Raw genomic sequence first — 25,950 nt, forward strand, 5'->3', positions numbered from 1 at the left:
TTTAATCAGTCTATGACAAAAGGAGGCAAGAATATACAATGGAGAAAAGACACTCTCTTCAATAAATGGTGTGAGAAGGGGCTTCTCTGGTGGTGCAGTGGTTAAGAATACGCCTGCCAATGCAGGGGCACAGGTTCGAGCCCTGGTCCAGGAAGATCCCACATGCTGCAGAGCAACTAGGCCTGTGCACCACAACTACTGAGCCTGTGCTCTACAGCCCATGCGCCACAACTACTGAAGTCTGCGTGCCACAACTACTGAAGCCCACGCACCTAGAGCCCATGCCCTGCAACAAGAGAAGACACCACAATGAGAAGCCCGTGCACTGCAGCAATGAGTAACCCCCGCTTGCCGCAACTAAAGAAAGACCACGTGCAGTAACAAAGACCCAATGTGGCCAAAAATAAATAAATAAATTAAAAAAAAATAAAAAGATCCTGCATGCTGCAACCAACAGCCAAAATAAATAAATAAATAAATATTTAAAAAAATGGTGTGAGAAAACTGGACAGCTACATGTAAAAGAATGAAATTAAGACATTCTCTAACACCATATACAAAAATAAACTCGAAATGGATTAAAGACCTAAATGTAAGACCAGATACCATAAAATTCCTAGAGGAAAACATAGGCAGAACACTCTTTGCCACAAATCGTATCAATAGTTTTTTGGATCCATCTCCTAGAAACAAAGGAAATAAAAGCAAAAATAAACAAACGGGACCTAATTAAGCTTAAAAGCTTTGGCATAACAAGGGTAACCATCAACAAAATGAAAAGACAATCTACTGAATGGGAGAAAATATTTGCTAATGATATGACTGAAAAGGGATTAATATCCAAATATACAAAGAGCTCATACAACTCAACATCAAAAAAAACCAAAAACAAAACCCGATTAAAAAATGGGCAGAGAACTGAATAGACATTTTTCCAAAGAAGAAATACAGATGGCCTACAGGCACATGAAAAGATGTTCAGCACTGCATGATTATCAGGGAAAGCAAATCAAAACCACAGCTGTCAGAATTGCTATCAAAAAGAACACAAATAACAAATGTTGGTGAGGATGTGGAGAAAAGGGAACTTTCCTACAGTGTTGGTGGGAATATAAATTGGTGCAGCTACTGTGGAAAACAGTATGGCAGTTTCTCAGAAAACTAAAAATTGAACTACCATATGACCCAGCAATTCCACTCATGGATATGTATCTGAAAAAAAATAAAAACACTCATTTGGAAAGACACATGCATCCCAATGTTCATAACAGAATTATTTACAATTGCCAAGTTATGGAAGTAACTTAAATGTCCATCAACAGATGAATGGATAAAGAAGATGTGGTATATCACACACACACACACACGGTGGAATACTACTCAGTCATTAAAAGAATGAAAAATTGTCATTTGCAGCAACATGGATGGATTTGGAAGGCATTATGCTTAGTGAAATAAGTCAGACAAAGAAAGACAAATACTGTATGATATCTCTTATATGTGGAATATAAAAAATACAACAAACTATTGAATATAACAAAAAAGAAGCAGACTCAGAGATATGGAGAACAAACTAGTGGTTACCAGTGAGGAGAGGGAAAGGGGGAGGGGCAATATAGGGGTAGGGAAGTAAGAGATACAAACTATTAGGTATAAAGTAAGCTCCAAGAGTATATTGTTACAAGCTTTTGTACAGCAAAGGAAACCATAAACAGAACGAAAAGACAACCTACAGAATGGGAGAAAATATTTGCAAAAGATGCAACCAACAAGGGCTTAATTTTCAAATATACAAACAGCTCACACAACTTGACAACTAAAAAACAAACAACACAATCGAAAAGTGGGCAGAAGACCTAAAGAGACATTTGTCCAAAGAAGAAATACAGATGGCCAATAGGCACATGAAAAGATGCTTGATATCACTAATTATTAGAGAAATACAAATCAAAACCACAAAATGACCTCACACTGGTCAGAATGGCCTTCATTAAAAAGCCTACAAATAACAAATGTTGGAGAGGGTATGGAGAAAACAGAACCCTCCTACACCGTTGGTGGGAATTAAGTTGGTGCAGCCACCATGGAAAACAGTATGGAATTTCCTCAGAAAACTGAAAATAGAATTACCATATGATCCAGCAATCCCACTCCTGGGCACATATCCAGACAAAACTATAATTCAAACAGATACATGCACCCCTATGTTCATAGCAGCACTATTCACAGTAGCCAAAACATGGAAACAACCTAAACGTCCATCGACAGATGAATGGATAAAGATGTGGTACATATATACAATGCAATACTACTCAGCCATAAAAAAATGAAATAATGCCATTTGTAGCAACATGGATGGACCTAGAGATTATCATACCATGTGAAGTAAGTCAGAAAGAGAAAGATAAATACCATATGATATCACTATATGTGGAATCTAAAATATGACACAAATGAACCTATCTATGCAACAGAAACAGAATCAGAGACATAGAGAATAGATTGGTGGCTGCCAATGGGGAGGGGGGTAGGAGAGGATTGGATTGCTAGTTTGGGATCAGCAGAAGCAAACTGGTATATATAGAATGGATAAACAACAAGGTCCTACTGTATAGCACAGGGAAATATGTTCAATATCCTGTGATAAATCATAATGGAAAAGAATATGAAAAAGAATGTATATATATGTATAACTGAGGCACTTTGCTGTACATCAGTAATTAACACATTGTAATTCAACTATACATCAATAAAAAATAAATTTAAAAAAGAGTATATTATATAACATGGGGAATATAGCAAATATTTTATAATAACTATAATGGAAGATAACTTTTAAAAATTGTAAATCACTATATCGTACACCTGTAGCATATAATATTGTATATCAACTATTCTTCTACTTAAAATAATTTAAAAATTGAACAAAACAAAACACAGAAACTTTTAAAGTACCAAATAAATTTGCTTTTCTATTTTAAAAACCAATATCTCTTTTCCATGGTTCAAAATTCAGTAAGGACAGAAGGATACACAGGAAAATCCTGCCCCTCCCACTCCAGGTCAACCACCCTATCCTGCCCATTTCCTGTGTACCCATTTAGAATGTCTTTATGCACAAACAAGTGTTTTGTCTGTATATTATCTCATTTTTGTCTAGCTGTGCAAACTTTTGTGCTTTTGTTTTTCCCTTTTGATACATCTTGGAGGGAGTCTTCATGAGTATGAGGCATGCCCTGATTCTTTCTTATGACTTGCCCTCACCCTCTCTCCTCCTCCTTCCCACTCTTGGCACAAGGTCTTTGGAAGGCAGGGCCAAGGACAGAGGCTCCAGCAGCCCTGTCACCCACCTGAGACCCCAAGATCATGACTTTCTTGCTGACGGCCCCTTGGGAAACTCTGGGGAAGACTCAAGTCCTCATAAGATGTTGCCCCCACACTTCCTTGTGGGATGGATCTGGACATAGTAGGGGGAGATGAGGGTGGGAGGTAAGAGTAGTCCAGCCCAGCCCATGACAGGAATTACAGCTTCTGTCCTGCCTGCAGAAAACCCACTGTGGGGCTGAGAGTCCACCCAAGGGTGCCTGGGCAAGATCTCCTGTGAACTCACACAGCCCTCAGAGGGAAGAAGGGAGGGAATGCTCCTGCACCTGGCAGGTAAGGAGATAAGTACAGGGAGGACCAAGACCTGGCCCATGTGCTCAACCTGGCAAGTGACCTGCTCCCCTGTAAGAATTTCTGAATACATTTCTCTGTTTTTGTTTCTCTGGGGAGAACATCAGTCCAGTTCCTATGCTGAGCCTGGGCTTTGGGACCAGATGGCCTTCACCCGAGTCCCGACCCCACCCTTAGCAGAGGTGCATTCCTGGGCACATTCCTTGACTTCCCTGGCTGCGGGGTCACACCTGGGATACAATTCTGCAGGTTGGAGACTTGAAGGCTCCTGGACAGTGCCTGATACTACATTAAGAGGAGGTCCGCCCCCCCCCCCCCAACTGGGGTTGAGTGTTCCATCTCACACCATTAATAGGATGCAGCCCTCCTCCTCCTGCCTATGGCCCATGAGCCTTTCTAGAGGGCACAGAGGTCCCCAACTTGCCCTTCTCAGAATTCTGGTTGCTCTTTCTGTGACTATCTGATAATTTGACACAGGAGTGTGATCTCAGGTGACTTCAGGTGGATTGGTCTCCTCTGTCTCTCCCTGGCTCTTGGCTCTGAGTATAGAGCTGGAGTGCTGTCAGACTCAGTTGGAGCCACCAGTTCCAGGGAAGAGGAGGCTGTGGGACAGTCCCTTAGAGGAGCCTCTAGAACCCACCCCAACCTGCAAGCAGCGGAAGGAGGTGGGGCAGGATGATAGGACTGCCTGCCACTGTGGCTAGACATGGATGTGCCTGGTCAGTGAGAGAGACAGGGCAGAAACAGCCACCCACCCTCTGTCCTGCTATCTGCTCTTTTTCTTTGGAAGCCCACAGCGCTCTCTCTTTCCTGGTTCAGGTGGTATAGGTGGAGCCAAACCTGGGACCCAGTCCTGGCCAGTCAGACCATGAAATTCTCCTGGGCCAGGATAAGTTCAGGGGTAGGCATGTGGCTGGATCAGAGCTTGGCAGAATGGATATAAAAGCACCACACAACTTTGTGCTGTTTATAAGAACTTCACTTCAAATTCAATAGTACAGGTAAAAGTAAAAGATTGGAAAAGACATATCAAGCAAATATTAATTTTTTAAAAGTAGAAGTAGCTACATAAATATCAGATAAAGTAGACTTCAAAGCAAAGAAAGTTATTAGAGACAAAGAGACACATTACATAATGAGAAAATATCAGTCTACCAGGAAGCTTAACAGTCCTAACCCTACAAAAACAGACCCTCAATATGCATGAAGCAAAAACTGGTAAAGCTAAAAGGAGAAATAGACAAATCCACAATTATATTTAGAGACCTCAATACCCCCATCTCAGCAACTGATAGAACCATGAAATAGAAAGCTAGCAATGCTTAGAAGAATTGAACAAAGCAATCTACCAACAGAATTGAATTGACATTTATAGAACACTCCACCCAACAACAGCAGAACATACATTCTTTTCAAGTGCCCATGGAACATTCACCAAGGTAGACCATATCCTGGGCCATAAAACAACCCTCAACAAATTTTTAAAAATAGAAATCATGCAGAGTGTGTTCTCTTACCATAATGGCACCAAACTAAAAATCAATAGAGAAAGACAAGAGGAAAACCTCTAGATACTTGGAAATTAAACAACATACTTCTAAATAATCTATGGGTCAAAGAGAAAGTCACAAAGGAAAAAAATCTAAATATGTGTGATTCAACTCAACAGTGCTGAGAAGAAACTTTACAGCACTTAAGTGCTTACATTAGAAGGGAAGAAAGGTCTCAAATATATAATCTTAAGTTTCTACCTCAAGATATTAAAAAAGAAGGGAAAAATAAACCAGAAGGCAATAAAATGTAGGAAGGAAATAATAAAAATAAGAGCAGAAATTAATGAAATTGGAACTATTTTAAAAATTAGAGAATGTCAATAAAACAGAAAGCTGATTTAAAATATCAATTAAACTGATAAGCATGTAGCAAGAGTGACAAAAATAAAAAGAGAGAAGATTCAAACCATCAATATCAAGAATGAAGTAGGGGACATCACTACAGATCTTGCAGCCACTAAAAGGCTAATAAAGGAATACTATGAACAACTTTATGCTCATGAGTTCAGCAATTTAGAAGAAATGGACAAATTTCTCAAATACCGCAAACTATGAAAACTCAACCAAGATTAAATAGATAATATCAACAGTCTTGTATCTATTAAAGATATTTAATTTGAATTAAAAAGCTACCAGGCTAGAAATTTCCAGGCTTAGATGGTCTCACTGGAGAATTTACCAAACATTTAAGTAACACTAATTTTACATAATTTCTTCTGGAAAGTAGAAGAGGAGAGAACACTCCCTAACTCATTTTATGAGACCTTCCACAAGTAAATGGCTAAACAAACTGTAGTACATAAGGTATACCATGGAATAATACTCAACAATAAAAGGGAATGAACTATTTTTTTCCTTTCAGTTTTATTGAGATATAATTGACACACAGCACTCTGTAAGTGTAATGTGTACTACATAATGATTTGACTTACATGTTTGTCTCTTCACTCTTTGCTTGCTTATGGCATTTCCATTATGGCTCATTCTGACATTAAATCAAAACGTAGAACTTTATAATTACTCCATATTTGTAATACTGGGTCTTTTTCTCTGTTTGAATACTGGCTGATACAGATGTCCACAATGTAAGTGTCTCCAGAGAAACAGACTCTTATGGATAAGTTCCCTGTATTGGCTCTGAGTTTCTGGAGCTGGTTCTCTAATCTTCCTAGATTTAAAGGCACTAGTGACCCTGCTTTTAGTGGTAAAGAAGACAATGGCAGTCTGTGTCAAGATGTGGCAAAAAAGTTACTCAGATGATTGCTGTTGGACATTTTGTAATCAAACACAAATGGCAAGAGTCTGGGTAGCCACATATTTGCTACCTTAGAACATTTTAGTCAAAATAAGGAGTATAATGGATTTGGGCAGTTGCTCCTAAATGTGTTAAAGAGAGTGGGGAAAAAAGAAGATGAGCTCAAGCTTCAAATTCCCAGCTCAAACTCTGCATTGATGACCTGAAGTCTTCTACATGTTCCCGGGAACCCTTATCTCATATAGCCACAGGGCTGGGATTTCTGTAAGCCAAACATAGAAAGTCATCTTGTGAATGGTTGATTTATAAAGCAAACTGAAGCCCCAATCCTGCATGGTGTTTGCTATTAAGGTGAGGGCAAGAAATGGGAAGAAATGGTATCTTGAAAGTTGGAAGGGGGATACATGGAAAGATACCAATGAAAGTGGAGACGTTGAACCCCTAAATTCTGCTAAGTCATCTTGACCAGGAGAACCAGTTCTCCCACCCCTGCCTGAGAAGTTTATCTGAAGAACCTGTAATGTCCCCCTCTCCCACCATGAAGCCTTGCAAGACATTGCTGATTTTACTCAGGTCCCACCCCTACCCCTACCACCCCTCTTTGCTTCTAGACATATGACTAGATGCAAGTCCTAACAGACCCCAAAAGACGAGGTAAAAATTATGACCCATGAGGAAGTGCAACCCCCAAAAGAGTGACATGATTTTCCCAACTTATACAGACAGAAATCCAGGGGATGTGTGGGAATGAATATTAAGAGTATGAGATAATAGCAGAAGAAACATAAAGTTGGATAAGAGGACTTTACTGATATGGACCCACTAAGCAGAGATTCTGGATTTAGTATTGCAGCTTGAGGGGAGAGAAAGGGCTTTAACAGTTTGTTTGGTTTCTTGGCTAAAACGTCGACCAAATGGTAACCCACAGTAGATGAGTTTGAGATGCCAGAGCTGCCTTGTTTTACTGCAGAGGAAGAAATCCAAAGGCTTAGGGAAATTGTAGTGTTAGAAGGGGTTTGTCATTTAAGATCTGCTCACTGCCCTTTGCTCACCAAAAGGAAGGACACACCTTTATCACAACTGTGAGAAGTCAATTTGTGGGGGAGTCCCAGCATCCTTGAAGAGTTCTGTGATTGCTCTTCCTTGTAGGTCAGAAATTACAGTGGAAACTGCTGTCACTAAATTGAGAAACCTAAAGGCAATGGGGATAATTGGATCCTGGGGTGACAGAGGCCAAGTGGTAGCCCTTAATCACCAAAGGCAAGGTGGGCATGGACAGTAGAGTCAAAGAAGCAATCAGAATAGTCTGACTTGCAGAGACCTATGTGTTGACCAAAGGTCTTGGTGTTTCTGGAAGTGAAATAGATGGGTAGTCCACTAAATACTTGATCTGTATGAGCAGAAAAGTTCTAGGTCAATGAGTAAAAGTCTAGCCTGAATCATAAAAGCATAGAGTCACAGCCCTCAATCAAATGCCAGACTTGAGCCAGTTTACAGACCCAGAGCCCCTTGAATGAAAGGGAAGACGGATCCCCTTCAGGAAGGACTCCATTACACTGTGAAACCTTACACTGTTAATCTTTTTACCAGCCTTCTCAGAAGGGACCTATGGCCATTCACCAGGATGACTGTGCAATAGGGAAAAGGGAATTATCAGACTTTTGAGGGATTTCTGACACTAGTTCTGGACTGACACTAATTCTAGGAGACCCCAAATATCCCTGTGGTCCACCAGTCACAGTAGGGGCTTATGGAGATCAGGTGATCCATGGAATTTTAGCTAAGGTCCGTCTCACGGTGGCGCCTATGGTTCCCTGAACCCATCTTGTTGCTATTGTTCCAGTTCCAGAATGAATAATTGGAATAAACATACTTAGTATCTGGCAGAATCCCCATATTAGTTCCCTGACCTGTGCAGTCAGGGTTATTATGGTGGAGAAGGCCAAGTGGAAGCTACTAAAATTGCCTCTACCTACAAAAGAGTTAACCAAAAGCAATTCTTTAAGATATTGCAGAGATTATTGCTACCATCAAGGACTTGAAAGATGCAGGGATTGTGATTCCCACCACATCCCCATTTAACTCTCCTGTCATGTGCAGAAGACAGATGGGTCTTGGAGAATTCCAGTGGCTTATCATAAACTTAACCAGATTGTGACTCCAATTGCAACTGCTGTACCAGATGTGGTTTCATTGCTTGAGCAATTAACACATCCTCTGGAGCATGGTATTCAACTACTGATCTAGCAAATGCTTTTTTCTCCACACCTGTCCATAAGATCCACCAGAAGCAGATTGCTTTCAGATGGCAAGGCTAGCAATATATCTTTACCTTCTTACCTCAGAGGTATATTTCCCTTCCACAAGACATCCCACCAGTCCATTACATTTATGACATCATGTTGATTGGACCTAGTGAGCAAGAAGGAGCAATCACTCTAGACTTATTGGTAAGATATCTGCAAGTCAGATGATGAGAAATAAGCCAAACTAAAATTTAGGGGCCTTCTACATCAGTGAAATTTCTAGGGCTCAAGTGATGTGAAGCATGTCAAGATATTCCTTCTAAAGTGGAGGATAAGTTGTTGCATCTGGCCCCCTAACAAACAAAAAAGAGGCACAGTGCCTAGTGGGCCATTTTGGATTTTGGGGATATTTGGCTGTGTTACTGTGGTCCTTTTACTGTGTGACCCCAAAAGCTGCTTTTTGAGTGAGGTCCAAAACAAGAGAAGGCTCTGCAACAGGTCCAAGCTGCCATGCAAGCTGCTCTGCCACTTGGGTCATATAATCCAGCAGATCCAATGGTGCTTGATGTGTTAATGGCAGACAGAGATGCTGTTTGGAGCTTTCCACAGGCTGCTATAGGTGAATCCTAGTGCAGGCCTTTAAGATTTTGGAGCATGACCCTACTATCATCCACAGAACTACTCTTCTTTTGAGAAACAGCTCTTGACCTGCTATTAGTCCTTAGTAGAGACTAAACACTACTATTCATGGGTCACCAAGTTACCATGTGACTTGCACTGCCCATCATGAACTGGGTGTTACCTGACCCACCATGCCATAAAGTTGGTTGTGCACAGCAGCACTCCATCATCAAATGGAGATGGTATATACATGATCAGACACAGCAGCGCTGAAGGCACAAGTAAGTTACATGAAAAAGTGACCCAAATGCCCATGGTCCCCACTCCTGCTACATTGCCTTCCCTCTCCCAGCCTTGACTTATGGTCTCATGGGGAGTTCCCTATGATCAGTTGATAGAGGAAGAGAAGAGTTGGGCCTGATTTACAGATGTTTTTGCTCGGTATTTGGGCACCATCTGAAAGTGGACAGTTGCAGCCCTATAGCCCCTTTCTGGGACATCACTGAAGGATAATGGCAAAGGGAAGTCCTCCCAGCAGGCAGAATTCAAAGTTTTGCTTGGAAGGAGAAATAACCAAATGTGCAATTATATACTGATTCATGTGCTTTGGCCAATGGTTTGAATGGATGATCAGAGACTTGGAAGGAACATGATTGGAAAATTGGTGACAAAGAAGTCCAGGGGAAAAAGTATGTGGGTAGACCTCTCTGAATGGGCAAAAAATGTGAAGATATTTGTGTCCCATGTGAATGCTCATCAAAGGGTGGCCTCAGCAGAGAAGGATTTTAATAATCAAGTGGACAGAATTACATTTTCTGTGGATACCAGTCAGTCTCTTTCCCCAGCCACCCTGTCATAACTTAATGGGGTCATGAACAAAGGGACCATAGTGGCAGTGATGGAGGTGATGCACCTTGGCTGACCTGAGTCCCCAAAATGGCACTATTCCCCAGGGTGATCAGCCAGTTACCTGGTGACAGGTTGATTACATCGGACCACTTACATCATGGAAGGAGCAGGATTTTGTTCTTACTGGAATAAACACTTAGAGTATGAATTTGCCTTCCCCGCATGGAAGGCTTCTGCCAGAACTACCATGCATGGACTTATAGAGTGCTTTATCCACCATCGTGGTATTCCACACAACATTGCTTCTGATCAAGAAACTCACTTCACAGTAAAAGAAGTGCTACAGCAGGCTGATGCTCATGGAATTCACTGGATTCACAATGTCTCCCACTGTCCTGAAGTAACTGGTTTGACAGGTTGGTGGAATGGTCTTTTGAAGACTCAGTTACAGTGCCAGCTAGGTGGCAATACCTTGCAGGGCTGGGCCAAGATTCTCTAGCTGGCTGTATATGCTCTGAATCAGTGTCCAACATATGGTGCTATTTCTCCCATAGCCAGGATTCACGGGTCCAGGAATCAAGGGGTGGAAATGAGAGTGGCAACACTCACTATTACCACTAGTGACCCACTAGCAAAATTTTCGCTTCCTGTTCCTGTAACTTTATACTCTGCTGGCCTAGAGGTCTTGGTTTTAGAAGGAGAAATGCTTCCACTAGGAGACACAACAATGATTCCACTGAACTAGAAGTTAAGGCATCCACCTGGCCACTTTGGGTTCCTCATGCCTCTGAATAAACAAGCTAAAGAAGGGGTTCACTGTACCGGCTGGTTGATACTGATTACCAAGAGAAAATTTATCTACTATTATGCAACTGAGGTAAGGAAGAGTATGTTTGGAAGAGAGGAGATTCCCGAGGGCATCTCCCATGGCCTGTGACTAAGGTCAATGCAAAGCTAAAAAATCCAATAGCCCAGACGCTTCAGGAGTAAATGTTTGGGTCATTCCACCAGGTAAAGAACCATAACCAGTTGAGATGATTGCTGAAGAGAAGATGGAATAGGCAGTGGAAAAAGGTAGTGATAAATACCAGCTTTACCATACGACTAGTTACAGAAATGAGGAATACAGAAATGAGAAATAGTGGAATATTTCTTCCTCATACTGATATGAGTATATGTATATATAAAATATAAATATTAAAATATTTTTACAAATTATTTAATTATTATATTATACTATATTATTATATTATATATAATATAATATATAATATTATATGAACATTATATTATATTATTTATATTATAAAATTAAAAATATTAAAATATATAACATAACCAAATATTTTTAATTTTTTCTCTCTTATGCCTTTATCATCTAATATAAGATATATTAACAGTGTTAACTCTACATCTACTGATAGTACTTAAGTTTCAGGATATAAAAGACAAGAGTGAACATCATCCAAGGATCTTGCGTCTTCTTTTGGGGAAAAGGGTTAGGGTATTTTTGGTTGTAGGCAGGATAATTCTACCATGTTAGGTGGAAGTGTGACTTTGTTATTTCTTTATTTGGAGATTAATCTAGTTTAAAGAGATGTTTATGGGTTCCACATTGACAAGGGATGGACCGTAATAGCTTCTTTAATGTGTCAACTTGGCTAGGCTATGGTCCCCAGTTATTCAATCAAACACTAACCCAGATGTTGCTGTAAAGGTATTTTTCAGGTATAATTAAGGCTCCTAATCAGTTGACTTTAAGTAATAGAGAGTATCCTGGATAATCTGGGTGGGCCTGACTTAATCAGTTGGGGGCCTTAAAGGCAGGGCTGAGTCTTCCCCAAAAGAGAGAACACATACCTCCTGTGCACCACAGCTTCAGCCCATGTCTGGAGATTTCAGCCTACTCATGGTCTTCCTTCCTGATGGCCTACCTTATGAATTTTGGACTTGCTTAGCTAGCCCTCATCATCACATAAGCCAATGCCTTATAATAAGTCATATATATGTATATATCTCATCTACTGGCTCTGCTCCTGAGGTTGATTCCTGATACACCTTACCTGCCCAGGATGCTTGTGGGTCCTTTCTCTGCAGTAGTCTTGGCCTCAGGTTTCTCCATTAAAATCTCCCTGTCTTCCCTCCCATTGCTCCCTGAAGTTTCTCCCAGCTCTGCTGGTTACATTAATTAAATTTATTTTAATTAATTCATTCAATAGATACTTACTGAGCACCTGCTGTGTGTCAGACACTGTTCTATGCTCTGTGAACACAGCAACACACAAGACCAAGTCCCTGGCTTCTTGGAGAATGCCTACCTATTCAGGAAACAGACAATGAACAAACAAAACCATTGTGAAAACCATCAGGATGTATGATAGAGCATGAATACCCTTGGGTGGCCAGAAGGAACAATGACAATGGTGCCAGAATGAGCTTGGCCTGTTTGAGGAGCAGCCAGCGTGCCTGGAGTGTAGTGAGCAGGACAAGTATAGTGAGAGGTAAGGGTGGAGACAGAGAGGAGGCTTCTCTAGGTAGGCAAGGGGCTCTCTCCAGGTGGGTGAGGGACCTGGAGGTAGGGAGGAGGGGTGGAGCTAGACTCCATGAAGATCATATGCTACAGGGGGCTTGCTGAGAAGCTTGGCACAGCCAACAGGGGTGTTACAGACAGGTCACCCTCATGTTTAGGAGCTGATAGATATCCTCTTGTGGGACAGAGGCATGTAGTGAATCTCTGACCCTCAACTTCCTCATCCTTAGAATCCCACTGCCATCTCAGGGCATAATGGAAAGAACCATGTGAGATCATTGACATGAATGTCTTAGTAACGTGCCTTACACACAGTTGGTGCTCAATAAATGTGAGCTCTCTGTCCCCAGGATCAGGAGAGGAGACTGAGTTCTGGGGATGAGAAGGCAGAGGGGGCAGCTGGAGTGTTGAGAGCATCCAAAATGGCCAACCATCAACCTCCCTCCCCCATGAATGAGAGGTCATCAGAACCACAGATCCAGGGCTTCATTTTGGTGGCCCCCTCACAGCTCAGCAAGTGCTCAGAGTAGTGTGAGAAAGTTCTGATAGCAGAACCTTGGCTAAAGCACAAAAGACAAAATCTCCTCCATAAACTGGGATTAAGTTTGGCTACAATTAACAGAAAAATCCAAATTACATTAGCTTAAGACAGATGGAAGTTTATTCTCTCATATAAAAAGCACAGAGGTAAGCATCAGGGACTCCAACTCTTCTACCTTTCCTGCACAGCTTTTCTCAACACACAGCTTCCATCTCATGGTTAAAGATAGCTGCTTGAGCATCAGCCATCACTTCTGCCATTCCAGAAAGCTGAAAGTAGGACAAGGGGCAAAGAAGGACTCACCCTTCTCACCTTACATCACTTCCAGGGGGTCCCATGTGACACTTCTGCTATCCCTTTGGCTAGAATTTAGATGGACTCATGGTCATGTCTAGCTGCACAGGAGGTTGAGAAATATTGTCTGTGCATGCCCGTAGCTAGCGATTCACTGTGAGTAGGATGAGAAGGAGGAGAATGGGCTACAGGACATAGCCCATGTCATTCCTGCAGCCTGGGTACACTCTGAGTCCTTTTAGCTTCTGTGTCTGTTTCCCTGTCATCATTTCTGAGCCATCAGTAAATCTGTTCTTGTTCTGGCCTGGTCTCCACAGTGCTTTGGGGAGTAAAGGTGAGGGTCTTGAGGTCCTGATGAGCCAGCCACTCTAGGAGGAGCAGGCCCCAGCAGTTAGCATGTGCAGGCAGTGATGATCAGCAAGCGATTCCCAGGTAAAAGGCCCATGGCCAGCTGCCCCCCATAGGAGACATTGTCACACCTGAAGTAGGTACCTTTCATTGGGGCCCTTCTTACCCCACCCCACCACTGGCAGCTGTTTTGAGTCAGTGTTGATGTAGTAGGAAAAGCCCAGAACTTGGAACCAGGCATACCTGGTGTGCTGAGTGACCTGATGAGTTCTATTGCCCTTGAGCCTCAGAGGAGGTTTAATGACAATGGAGGGGTGGTTGAAGTAGAAGATGTACAGCACATCCCACAGTCACTCATGTACTTATTGAGTACCTATTGTGTGCTGGGCATGCACTTGTCACCAGGGATAAGAGTGGTCAGGAGGTGATCAAGATAGAACTGCCCTCATCTTGGACCTTACAGTCCAGTAGGGCAGAAAGACAGTTGAAACAACTCCAAGTGGGAGTGTATTACAGAGGTCCTCTAGATGCTCCAGGGTACATGATCCATGAAGGACACAAGGCCCAGCCTTCTGGAGGAAGCCACAGTCATTGAGGCCTGAAGAATGAGTGGAGTAGCTCAGGCAATGTGGTAGGCAGTCCCAGTGTCCCCATTTCTCATTACAGCCTCATGCTCCCTCTTACCTGGACTGTAGGGCTGTATGTGACCAACATGTATTAGTTTCCTGGGGCTGTTGTAACAAAGTGCCCCCAGCTGGGGGACTTAAAACAATAGGAATTTGTTCTCTCCCAGTCTGGAGGCCAGAAGTCCAAGATCAAGGTGTTGGCAAGATTGGTTCCTTCTGGAGGTTCTGCAGTAAAATCCATTCCATGACTTTCTCCTGGCTTCTGATGGCTGCCAGCAATCAATCCTTGGCTTGTAGATGCATCACTCTAATCTCTGCCCGCATTGTCACATGGCCCTCTTCCCTGTGTCTCCTCTGTGCCTCTGTGTCTGCATATGGCCTTCTTATAAAGACATTAGTCACTGGATTTAGGAGCCACCCCAATTCAGAATGGCCTCGTCCTAACTAATTACATCTGCAAAGACCCTTTTTCCAAATAAGTTCACATTCTGAAGTTCTGGTATACATGAATTTTGAGGGACATTATTCAACCCAGTAAACAACAGAATGAAGCATAAATGATGGTGTATCACTTTCAAAATCAGGTCATAAAAGACTGGGCCTTCCACACTGACTCTCTCTTGGATCATTCGCTCTGGGGGAGCTAGTCGTCATGCTGTGAGGACACTCAAGCATCCCTGTGGATGTCCATGTGATAAGGAGCTGAAGACTTCCATGCACAGCCATGTAAGTGAGCTTGGAAGTGGATCCTCCAGCCCCAATCCAGCCATAGGAGACTACAGCCCCTGCTGATAGCTTGACTGCAACCTCATAAGAGACCTGAACCAGATCCACCCAGCTAAGCTGCTCTTGGCTTCCTGACTCAGAGACCGGTATAATAAGTGTTTATTGTTCTATGTTCCTAAGTTTTGGGGTAGTTTGTTATGCAGCCACAGCTAACTAATACACATGAGGAGAGGGAGGGGGAGTGCTCCAGACACAGGGAAGAGCCTAAGCAAAGGCCTTGTAATGGGGTGGGGTCTGAGAAAGGCCAGTGGGAACGTGTCAGGAGATGAGGCCAGAGCAGTTGGCCAAGGCTTCCTGACCAGGCCTGGCACCTGGTACGTCCTCCGTAAACAAAGCTTTTGGGGTGACATTTCTTGGAGGAACAGCAGATGGTGTCTCTCCCTAGCTTCCTTCACTTTGCGGGGGAAACGTCTACCCTGACCACAGAATGGAGGCCATCTTATTGGCCCTCCCTGAGCTGCCTTTTTTTATGTCATGTTTTGTTTTTTTCTGGGTTCCTGGTTTACAGTCACCAGATGTTCATTGCTTTTAAACGCACTGGCCAGCATTCATGATGTTCTGGGGGAGACGTGCTGCCCAGCAATGCAGAGTTATTATAAATGACTCCATTAAGGGAGGTGGATTTGCTAAAAGGTTGTCTTCGTTCCACCTGGTCCAAAGCAGCGCTCACATGATCGATGATTGCAGAGCCTTTAGACACGTCTTAAACCTTGGCGCATTCTTAATGCCTCAAAAGTTTCCAATTAAAGTCAAATGGCTCTTGGCAAAGTCCAAGGCATTTTTACTAACTAAAATAAATACCTGGGCAGGCTCCACGGTTTATGACTTCTTCACGCGGTTGAGGATAAACAGCTAGGAGGCCGGGTTAGAGGCATGTTAGGGACGAGAGACCCAGCCAGCCCACAGAAATCACCTAGAGCATGATGTCTGCCTGTGGGCAGGGCAGGGAGCAGAGTCTCCACGGGCACTGGGCTAGTTGGGTCCTGTCACTCCTGTTCCTGTGAGGAAACCATGGCTCAGAGGCAGGCAGCGATGACGACGGGCATGCTGAACAAGGCCCTGGGCTGAGGTAGGAGTTGCAGTCAGCCTTGGCTCAGGCTCCCTCCTGGCCGCCTCATGAGCTCTCCGAGCCTGTCTCTGCACCGGCCTCATAGGGCCATCATGCTGAACAGGTATGTGAAGTCTCTAGAAGGTGCCAGCACAGCGAGACTGAGGGTGTGTCAGCAAAGGAGGGTGATGATGCCGATGGAGGAGAGCAGGGCTTTGGGAAGGCAGGGCAGGGCTATCACTGCATCTGTCTTGCTCTTTGGGAGGCAGCAGGCTTACCTCGGGCCATATCTTTGAAAGGTAAAGGAAAGGAGGAGATGGGGGACCTCAGAGCATCACACCACTCTGGCAAGGTATCAAACAAACACCCAGGGTTCTCTGGGGGCAAAGAGGGCCCCATGCAGAGCCCTCTGGGGGAATAGGCTGTTCCCACTGGAGAGGGGAAGTCCAGAAAGAATGAGGAGGAAGGCCCCATAGGAGGGGAGCAGCTGCCCACACCCTTCCAAGAGCCTCTGCCATGGCCCCTGGGGTCAGCCACCACACCCTTGGACCACCATGTCCTGGGGTCAGCCACCACCCCTGGGGCCCTTGGGTATCAACCTACACATGGTCTGGACCATTGAAGCTGCACTCTGAGCACCAGCTCCACAGGGAGTGCCGCAGGGAGGAGGGGCTCTTCCTGCCCTCAGCTCATCTGCCTTGGAGTGCCACAAGGCCCTTCCCAGCCTGCTTGCCCCTCCTCCTCCAAGACAGCCTTCCTGCTTGCTCCTGGATGCTGCTTTAACCCTTCTTGGCCCAGATACCTCAGCTCATTGGTAGAGTGTGGTCCCTTGAGGGGTGGCCTTCCTCTTGTCAGTGGGCAGGGGAAAGGTAGAGCCTCAGAGAGATAGAAGAGGTGAACCCCTGGGGCTGGGAGAGAAGGCAAGGAGCACCCAGAATGGGACCCTGAGCTCTCAGGAGCTGTTTCTCCTCGGAGCAGAAATCCTGGTTTAACCCAGCCTCACAGCAGTGCCCCAAGACTCCAGCTACTGCTGAAATGAACCTGTATGTGCACCAGGGAAGACGGGGCGACCAGATGGCCCCGAACAGAAAGGTGAGAAGAAAGCAAAGGAGAGAAGACGTTCTGGATGGCATGTTTCCCTCACAAGAAGGAGTCCTGGGGCCTCTGAAGTTGTTGGCCGGGGGCTGATGTGATCCCCTGAGCATCAGCTTTCTCACCTGTAGGATGGGCTTGTAGAGACAGTCAAGCTCTCTCACAGCATTGCTACAGCAGACAATGAGAAGCCTCCTGGTTCCTGCCTCTCTAGAGCCCAGGACTAGGGAGGTGGTCATGACGTGGGAGCTCACAGGAGTCACAGAGAATGAAGCTGTGGCTCCAGAGGAGGGTTGTGGTCATGGATTTTATGGAAAGAACAAACATGAAAAATATAATCTTGTTTTCTCACTGAGGAGCCCTTGACTGAATCAGCCAATAAGGCCGTTCCCACAGTGCTCCACCTAGAATACCTGCCGCTTCAGGGACCAGGGGATTTCACCTTACTCCCCTTCAAACAAATATTTCTTATATTTTTCATCCTCCCCCCCTTTTTTGGTTTGGGTTTGTTTTGAATGATAAATTACTTTATTGCCTTATTTCCTGATTATTTTGTGACATTTGTAAACAATATCCTCTTTATTGCCTTATTTCCTGATTATTTTGCGACACTTGTAAACAATATCCTGACAATTCTGAAATGTATGAGAAATAGGACTGAGAATCTGATAGGGCCAGGGTGTGGAACAGTACAGATCCTTGGCCCCTCACTGGGCATGTGAACCTGCCTGGGTGCTTGGAAAACCAGTTTGGCATCAGCTGGCAAAGCTGACATGCCCATCCTGTGCCACAACAATTCCCCTCCTGGGCAAGTGCCCACACACAGGCACCAGGAAACTTCTCACAGTAGCATAGTTGTGGGGCAGCCATGTGTTCCCTGGAAAGAGAGTGGACAAATTTGTGATTATTCATACAATGAAAACAATGTGGCATTGAGAACAAATTAACTACAGGTACATACTTGGCCATTAACAAAGAGGCAAGTCACAAAAGAATATATATCACAAGGTTCTTTTTAGGGAGGCACAAATAGGTGACAGGATTGTGCCTGAATGACAAAAGGCAGGTTAAAACAGAATTCGGTGTGGCGGTCACATCTGGGTAGGAGAGAGGTGGGAGGAAGAGACACTGACAGATACATAGGTGCTCGTTTCTTGGTATTCTGTATACATCACACACATATTATAAATAATCACTTCTAAAAAAATCATTATGCCTAATGACTGTGGGGTTTGAAAAAAAGAATAATCAAAGACTTCAGTATCTTAAGATAGTAATATTACCCTGGAATGTAATGAAACCAGATGTTTAAATGCCTCGCTATTCACATCTTGTGATTAACTTCTTGCTCTCTCTACTCTCTAAGATGTGTGTTTATCAATCAAAAAAGATAAGAATAAAAACAATAAAATAAAATTTAAAAATAAATTAACAAATAAATAATCACTTCTACGAATTCAACGTTATTAAAAAGAAGTTTTTGAAGGTGTATCTGGAAAGTCCCCCAGTTCTTCATGCTTCAGGGGTTCCACTCCCACACTGCTCCTGCCCTGAGCCACATATGCCTGTGCACCTTCTTTCCTGCTGACCTCCCAGTCTCTCTTTCCCACAGGCCCCTGGGCTTTGCTCTTCCTCTACCAGGCCAAGTCCTCTTCATCCCCGCCATTCGGAAGACTCTATGATATTGTCCTGTCCTCCAGGTCCATCCTTATAATGAACAAGGGATTCATGATAAAATATTCTGGTTTAATATTCCCAGCATGTTGTCCCTGTCCAATTAGTTCATCCTAGATGTCCCAGCCCCTCTTTGCACCTTCCACTAGTAACATGCATCTAGCACCCTTCCAGTACACCAAGATGCAATGTTAGGAGGATACCTTGCTCTAGCCTTCAGACCCCTCGCCTGGTATCCCTTGTCATCTTGCCAGAGACCCAGTCTCCTTCCCAGGGCATTACCCCTTCTTTCCTGTGGAGCATCTCTGCATTTGGGACACTCTGCAGGCTTCCCACAGTACTGGGGGACGGTGTGACTGTCCAGAAACACAGAGGGTCAGTCCCCAAGTGATGGGCACCTTCACCTCCTGAATTGGGCCCTGCCCAAAATCTACAGATGGCCATTTTTCATCACTGTGCCCCCTCCCCAAAAGTTATGTTGAAGTCCTGATCCCCAGGACCTCAGAATGTGACCTCCACCCTTTTTGGAAATAGGGTCATTACAAAAGCAATTAGTTAAAATGAGGTCAGGCTGGAGTAGGGTGGGCCTTAATCCAACATGACTGGTATCCTTATAAGAAGAGGAGACACAGCCACAGACACAGAGGGTAGAGGCCACATGATGACAGAGGCAGAGATTGTAATGCTGCAGCTGCAAGCCAAGGAGAACCAGGGATTGCCAGCCACTGTTCAAAACTGGGAGAGGCAAGGAAGGATCCTCCTCTAGAGCCTCCAGAAGGAGCACACCCCTGCTGACATCTTGATCTTGGACTTCTGGCCTCCAGAACTGAGATAGAATAAATCTAAGTCATCCCATTAGTGGTACTTGGTTACTGTGGCCATAGGGGACGAACACAAAAGTAATCATCACATCACCCCATCACTCAGAGGAAATTGCTGCTAAGCTTCTGATGACCACCCCTTCTATCAGTTTTTGTGCACTTAGTTGGGCACTGACTTACAGCTTCTTAGGCTGCTCTGAGACCTGCTTTGTCACCTGAGGCTATTGTAGGCTTTTACATGTAGATCTGCAGCATCATTTTAAATGACTGGAGCACCCCATGAACAGATAGAACATATTTTAACAAAGCCCTGTTGGTGGATACTAAGGTTGCTTTCTCCTCTCCCTCCCTTCATCCTTTGTCCTCCCTCCCCCTTTCTCTCACTCTCTTTCTCCCTTTTCCTCTCCCTCCCTCCCTTTCTCTCTCCTTCTCTCCCTCTCCCTCTCTCTCTCCTTCTCCCTCTCTCCTGTCTCTCACTCTCAAACCTCCCTGACTCTGTAAAGAAATGAGAAAACACAGACCTTTCTGATCACAAATGTTTTTAAATGCCTGCGTATTAATGACTGTTGAGTATGTGTGTTGGCGAGAGGAGGGCGATCTTTCTTGTCTTAAATGAGAAAAAGTCATAGGAAAAATGGGCTTTGTGTTGTCATACATTAGGCTGAGCAGACACCCTCTGAGAGCTGGACCCCAGGGGCTTCCTGAGACCAATTGCATTTTTCCTGAAGGAGTGTGTTTAACGTCAGCACCCTGAGGAGCTTGGCTGAGAAGAGCCCTGAAGGCCAAATATTTACACAGCCAACCTCAAAGCCCCATGGAAATGACCTCATGAACATTGTTTTTAATTCATAAGACATGATGATGAATAAGAGCCACTGCCTTGTCTAATGCTCATTTCTAGAGAGTGGAGGCTGGGAGACTGGGTTCCTGAAAGGCAGTGACTCAGGGATGAGTTTCAGTCCTGACTCCAACTCTCTTGCTGGACAGCCTTACATTAGTCACTGCAGCTCTCTGAGCACCAGTTTCTTCTATGAGATGTACATGGGAAAGATGCCAACTTTCAGCCTCATGGTGAGCATGAAATATAATGGTGAGTAGAGACCTCTCTGCATGCAGGTCTCTTAGGTGGCAGTGGGAATGGGGTTTGGGAGCCTTGTGAAACTGGTCTCCCCTTGTCTGCTACTGAGGTCTTGGCAAAGAGCCACCATGCCCTAACAGGGGTTAAATTAGATGGCTGGTGAGCTTCCAGGCAAACAGTCAAGACGACAGGATGTATCAGGGGTACTGTCTTTCACTCCCAAATTTGGAAACCCTTGGCTCATGAATAGCTGATAGGTGACTGTCCTCTGGTCTACCACTCAGACCCTGCCCATATACCCTTGGACAGCAGTAGCCAACATTCCACTGCCAGCATCTACATCCCTACCTGAGGCCATCTGCCTCCAGAGCCTTGCTCTCTGCCTGTGTGAGGCAGGCCAGAAATGCCTGAGTATTAATGACCTTCAGGGCCAGCCCTCAACCAAAGCCTGGTGGGAGCTAGTGGGTCAATACTCCAACTCCTTTTCCCCTTGTGTTGGCTACTGCTGAGGAGCATGTTCTACATTGGATCTCAGAATTCTCCAGTGGGAGTAGCTCTATTTTCCAACAGTTGTAATTTTGACAGCACACCTTCTATTAGTCTGCCTTCTCTTCCCTGCCTCTTGTCCCTCCCACCTTTGGTGCTGTCTGGGGTCATCTCTCAAATAAGCTACATGCATCTGTAATATTTGTCCATGGCTCTGCTTCTGATGCAGCCCAAGGGATATGCCTTCTTCTTCTCTGAATCAACCAAACTGTGATTCCCCATGGCCTTCACCGACTGTCTTTTCCTTCTCAGAAAATTTCACTCCATCCACCCAGTTGCTCAAACTCAAACTCTTAGCAATGTTTTTGATCCCTTTCCTTCTTACTCAAACTCTTAGCAATGTTTTTGATCCCTTTCCTTCTTGACCCTCCACAGCTAATCCATCACCTGTTGAATCTAACTACAAAACATATTTACAGACTTCATACATCATAATCTTGCTTCTGAAAATAATTATAAAGTAAAAATCTTAAGAGAAGAAGAAAAGAAACACTGCAATGGAAGACTATAGATAAGAAAAACAGCAGACATCTTGTCAGAAAGTATGCAAGCCAGAAAATAGTGGAGAAATTTTTAAAAACTGTATGATTCCATTTATTAAAAAACTGTTTTCATTGAGGTAGACTTTATTTATAATATTAGTCTCAGCTGTACAACATAATGATTCAATATTTTTATAGATTTTACTCCATTTAATGTTATCATAAAATATTGACTATATTCCTTGAGCTGTACAATATATCCTTGTAGTTTGTTATTTATTTATTTATTTATAATTCAGATATAGTTGATGTACAATGTTATATAGGTTACAGGTGTAAAATATATTGATTCACAATTTTTGAAGATTATATTCCATTTATAATTATTATAAAATATTTGCTATATGCCCCTTGTACAATATACACTTATTTTATCCCTTATTTTAGTTTGTACCCCTTGATCCTCTACCCCTATACTTCCCCTCCCCCCTTCCCTCTTCCCACTGGTAACCACTAGTTTGTTTTATTTTTTAGATTCCACAAATAAGTGATATCATGAAGTATTTGTCTTTCTCTGTCTGACTTATTTCGCTTAGCATAATGCCTTCCAAGTCCATTCATGTTTTTGCAATTGACAAAAATTTCATTCTTTTCTATGGCTGAGTAATATTCCATTATATGTATATGTATATATATACATATATATATATATGTATGACACATATATATCCAATATATATGTTTCTTTATCCATTCATCTGTTGATGGACACTTAGGTTGCTTTCATATCTTGGCAACTGTAAATAATGCTGCTATGAACATTGGGGTGCATGTATCTTTTTAAATTAGTGTTTTGTTTTTCTCAGATATATATCCCTGAGTGGAATTTCTGAGTCATATGATAGTTCAATTTTTAGTTTTTTGAGAAACCATCATACTGTTTCCACAGTGTCTGCACTAATTTATATTCCCACCAACATTGTATACGGTTCCCTCTTCTCCAACTCCTCACCAACATGTGTTATTTGTGGCTATCATTAAGTGATAGCCATTCTGACAGGTGTAAGGTGATATCTCATTGTGGTTTTGATTTGCATTGCTCTGATGATTAATGATGTTGAGCATCTTTTCACGTGCCTATTGGCCATCTGTATATCTTCTTTAAAGAAATGTCTATTTAGGTCTTCTGCCCATTTTTAAATTGGTTGTTTGTTTTTTAACATTAAGTTGGATGAGCTGTTTATATATTTTGGACATTAGCTCCTTATTGGTCATATCATTTGAAAAACTTTTCTCCCATTCAGTAGGTTGTCTTTTTGTTTTGTTGATGGTTTCTTTTGTTGTGCAAAAGCTTTTAGGTTTAGTTAGGTCCCATTTGTTTATTTTTGTTTCCTTTGCCTTAGGAGACAGATGCAAAAAATATTGCTAATTTATGTCAGAGAGTGTTCTGCCTATGTTTTCTTCTAGGAGTTTTATAGTATCTGGTCTTACACTTAGGTTTTTAATCCATTCTGAGTTTATTTTTGTATATGGCTTTAGAGAATGTTCTAATTTCATTCTTTTACATGTAGCTGTCCAGTTTTCCCAGCACCACTATATTCAAAAAACTATCTTTCAACCATTGTATATTCTTTCCTCCTTTGTCATAGATTAATTGACCATAAGTGTGTAGGTTTATTTCTGGGCTATCTATTCTGTTCCATTGATCTATGTGTCTGTCTTTGTGCCAGTACCATAGTGTTTTGATTACTATAACTTTGTAGTACAGCCTGAAGTCAGGGAGCATGATATCTCCAGCTCTGTTCTTCTTTCTCAAGATTGCTTTAGCTATCGGGTCTTTTGTGTTTCCATACAAATTTTAGAATTATTTTTTCTAGTTCTGCGAAAAATGCCACTGGTATTTTGGTAGGGATTGCATTGAATCTGTACATTGTCTTGGGTAGTATGGTCATTTTTGACAATGTTAATTCTTCCAATCCATGAACATGGAATATCTTTCCATCTCTTTGTGTCATCTTTAGTTTCTTCCAGCAGTGTCTGATAGTTTTCCAAGTACAGATCTTTTACCTCCTTAGATAAGTTTATTCCTAGGTATTTTATTCTTTTTGATGCAGTGGCAAATGGGATCGTTTCCTTAATTTCTCTTTCTGATAGTTTGTTGATAGTGTATACAAATGCAGCAGATTTCTGTATATTAATTTTGTATTATTCTGCAACTTTACCAAATTCATTAATGAGATTAAGTAGTTTTTTTGTGGCATCTTTAAGATTTTCTGGGTATAGTATCATGTCATCTGCAAACAGTGACAGTTTTACCTCTTCCTTTCCAATGTGAGTTCCTTTTATTTCTTTTTCTTCTCTGATTGCAGGGGCTAGGACTTCCAAAACTATGTTGAATAAAAGTGGTGAGAGTGGACATCCTTGTATTATTCCTGGTCTTAGAGGAAATGTTTTCAGCTTTTCACCTTTGAGTGTATGTTAGCTGTGGGTTATTATATATGGCCTTTATTATGTTGAGGTATGTTCCCTCTATATGCACTTTCTGGAGAGTTTTTATCATAACTGAATGTCGAAATTTGTCAAAAGCCTTTTCTACATCTACTGAAATGATTATATGATTTTTATTCTTTGTTTTTTTAATGCAGTGTATCACATTGATTGATTGTGGATAGTGAACCATCCTCGTATCCATGGGAGAAATCCCACTTGTTCATGGTGTATGATCCTTCTAATGTATTGTTGGACTTGGTTTGCTAACATTTTGTTCAAGATTTTTGCATCTATGTTCATCAGTGATATTGACCTGTAATTTTATTTTTTTGTTAATATCTTTGTCTGATTTTGGTATCAGGGTGATTCTGGCCTCATAGAATGAGTTCAGAAATGTTCCTTCCTCTGCAATTTTTTGGAATAGTTTGAGAAGGATAGGTGTTAACTCTTTTTTAAATATTTTGTAGAATTCACCTGTGAAGCCATCTGGACCTGGACTTTTGTTTATTGGGAGCTTTTAAATTACTGATTCAATTTCAGTGCTGGTAATTGGTCTGTTCACATTTTCTATTTCTTCCTCATTTAGTCTTGTATTTCTAGGAATTTGTCAATTTCTGTGATGTTGTCCATTTTATTGGCAAATAGTTTGTAGTAATATGATAATTTTTATTTCTGTGGCATTGGTTTTTATTTCTCCTTTTCACATCTGATTTTATTGATTTGGGCCCTCTCTCTTCTTGATGTGGCTGGGTAGAGGTTTATAAATTTGGTTTATCTTTTCAAGGAACCAGATCTTTATTTTTCTATTTTTCCCATCTCTATTTCATTTATTTCTATTTTTCCCATCTCTATTTCATTTATTTCTGCTCTGATCTTTAAGATTTCTTTCCTTCTGCTAACTTTGGGTTTTGTTTGTTCTTCTGTTTCTAATTCCTTTAGGTGTAAGTTTAGGTTGTTTATTTGAGATTTTTCTTGTTTTCTGAGGTAACTTGTATGTCTATAAAATTCCCTCTTAGAACTGCTTTGTTGTGTCCCATAGACTTTGTCTGATATAAGTATTGCTACCTTGACTTTCTTTTCATTTCCATTTGCATGGAATACCTTTTCCTATTCTGTCTTTTGCAGTCTGTGTGTGTCTTTAGACCTGAAGTGAGTCTCTTGTAGACAGCATATATATGGGTCTTGTTTTTGTATCCTTTCAGCCACTCTATGTCTTTTAATTGCAAGATTGAGTCCATTTACATTTAAAGTAATTACTGATAGCTATGTACTTATTGCCTTATTGTTAATTGTTTTGAGGTTGCTTTTGTACTTCATTTTTGTTCCTTTCTTTTGTTCTCTTCCCTTGTGATTTGATGACTATCTATAGTGTTATGTTTGGATTCCTTTCTTTTT

This window comes from Balaenoptera borealis (assembly GCF_965194805.1).
Source record: "Balaenoptera borealis genome assembly, chromosome: 8".
NCBI lineage: Eukaryota > Metazoa > Chordata > Mammalia > Artiodactyla > Balaenopteridae > Balaenoptera > Balaenoptera borealis.